Raw genomic sequence first — 3,019 nt, forward strand, 5'->3', positions numbered from 1 at the left:
TCGTGGTCAAAATGTTTGAGAATGACACAGGTATTGGTCTTCACAAAGTTCGCTGCTTCAGTGTTATGAGATATTTTTGTCAGATGTTACTATGGTATACTGAAGTATAATTACAAGCATTCCATAAGTGTCAAAGGCTTTTATTGACAATTACATTAAGTTTATGCAAAGAGTCAAAATTTGCAGTGTTGACCCTTCTTTTTCAAGACCTCTGCAATCCGCCCTGGCATGCTGTCAATTAACTTCTGGGCCACATCCTGACTGATGGCAGCCCATTCTTGCATAATCAATGCTTGGAGTTTGTCAGAATTTGTGGGTTTTTGTTTGTCCACCCGCCTCTTGAGGATCAACCAATACCAAGTATTGATAAACATGCACCTGTTAAGAAACTGACTGTTAGAACTGTTAAGGCTCCATGGATTGAAGAGGAATTTAAAAACGGTATGGTTGTGTGATGGAAATGTTGATGTTTGTGCTTTTCTAATAATCAATTTCTGTGTTCTATTCATGTGCTTTTCTAATAACACATTTATGTGTTCATGCAAGTGACTGATTGAACGAATCCTCACTATCAGTATCTGCAATTTGGCAGAACGCCCAGAACCTTGTTTTGAGAAAGGGATATCTCAGTTTCAAGGTCTCAGCTTAGAGAGAAGAAGCCTCGTGAGGTATTGGTCTGTCACCTGCATGACCCAGTATTGGTCGGTCACATGAAGGAAGCAAATGTTAATGATGAATTAATTATGAATGACAAATAAGCTAAATCATGCAAATATAACTTGTCTGTATATAAGAGAACTAAAGGGACTACACCGGGTAGAGCTCCTGGTCGTCATGTGTACTTGGTGCATTGAGTTGGTTGGAGCCTCTCTGGCATGCTGATAATAAAGAATGATTCATTTAAGATTGACTTTGAGTGTCCCTGTGTAAGAATTTCCACAACAGTTGAAAGAGATGGGTCAAAAGGAGTGGCTAATAAGTCTGGCTGCACATCTGACTGGCTGACTTATTACAAATTGAGAAATTATGAGACTAAACTCAACAAAAAGAAGTAGAAACAGTATTATGAAGCCAAGATCAATGATATAAAGAATTATGGGAAAAAAAACTTTGGAGAACCTTAAATTACATTTTGGGCAGAAAAACTTTCATCGAATCAGATGGCTTATTCATCACAAAACCATTTGATGTTGGCAATTATTTTAATGATTACTTCATTGGCAAAGTGGGCAAAATTAGGCAGGAAATACCAACAATGAACAGTGAGCCATCGTACTCATGTACAGTACCAGTCAAAAGTTTGGACACACCTACTCATTCAAAGGTTTTTCTTTATTTTTACTATTTTCTACATTGTAGAATAATAGTGAAGACATCAAAACTATGAAATAACACATATGGAATATTGTAGTAACCAAAAAAGTGTTAAACAAATCAACATACAGTGAAGGAAAAAAGTCCATCGTCCATCGTCCCTTTGATGCGGTGAAGTTGTCCTGTCCCCTTAGCAGAAAAACACCCCCAAAGCATAATGTTTCCACCTCCATGTTTGACGGTGGGGATGGTGTTCTTGGGGTCATAGGCAGCATTCCTCCTCCTCCAAACACGGCGAGTTGAGTTGATGCCAAAGAGCTCGATTTTGGTCTCATCTGACCACAACATTTTCACCCAGTTCTCCTCTGAATCATTCAGATGTTCATTGGCAAACTTCAGACTGGCCTGTATATGTGCTTTCTTGAGCATGAGGACCTTGCGGGCACTGCAGGATTTCAGTCCTTCACGGCGTAGTGTGTTACCAATTGTTTTCTTGGTGACTATGGTCCCAGCTGCCTTGAGATCATTGACAATATCATCCCGTGTAGTTCTGGGCTGATTCCTCACCGTTCTCATGATCATTGCAACTCCACGAGGTGAGATCTTGCATGAAGCCCCAGGCCGAGGGAGATTGACAGTTATTTTGTGTTTCTTCCATTTGCGAATAATCGCACCAACTGTTGTCACCTTCTCACCAAGCTGCTTGGCGATGGTCTTGTAGCCCATTCCAGCCTTGTGTAGGTCTACAATCTTGTCCCTGACATCCTTGGAGAGCTCTTTGGTCTTGGCCATGGTGGAGAGTTTGGAATCTGATTGATTGATTGCTTCTGTGGACAGGTGTCCTTTATACAGGTAACAAGCTGAGATTAGGAGCACTCCCTTTAAGAGTGTGCTCCTAATCTCAGCTCGTTACCTGTATAAAAGACACCTGGGAGCCAGAAATCTGTCTGATATAGAGGGGAGTCAAATACTTATTTCCCTCATTAAAATGCAAATCAATTTATAACATTTTTGACATGCGTTTTTTTGTTGTTATTCTGTCTCTCGCTGTTCAAATAAACCTACCATTAAAATTATAGACTGATCATGTCTTTGTCAGTGGGCAAACGTACAAAATCAGCAGGGGATCAAATACTTTTTTCCCTCACTGTATATTTTACTTTGCCTTGATGACAGCTTTGCACACTCTTGGCATTCTCTCAACCAGCTTCACCTGGAATACTTTTCCAAGAGTCTTGAAGGAGTTCCCACATATGCTGAGCACTTGTTGGCTGCTTTTCCTTCACTCTGCCGTCCGACTCATCCCAAACCATCTCAATTGGGTTGAGGTCAGGGGATTGTGGAGGCCAGGTCATCTGACGCAGCACTCCATCACTCTCCTTCTTGGTCAAATAGCCCTTACACAGCCTGGAGGTGTGTTAGGTCATTGTCCTGTTGAAAAACAAATTATAGTCCCACTAAGCCGAAACGAGATGGGATGGCGTGTCGCTACAGTATGCTGTGGTAGCCATGCTGGTTAATTTTGCCTTGAATTCTAAATAAATCACAGACAATCACCAGCAAAGCACCCCCACGCCATAACACCTCCTCCTCCATGCTTTACTGTGGGAACTACACATGCGGAGATCATCCGTCTCACAAAGACACGGAGGTTGGAATCATAAATCTACAATTTGGACTCCAGACCAAAGGACACATTTCCACC

Source organism: Coregonus lavaretus, assembly GCF_964263955.1.
Source record: "Coregonus lavaretus genome assembly, chromosome: 20".
Classification (NCBI taxonomy): Eukaryota; Metazoa; Chordata; class Actinopteri; order Salmoniformes; family Salmonidae; genus Coregonus; species Coregonus lavaretus.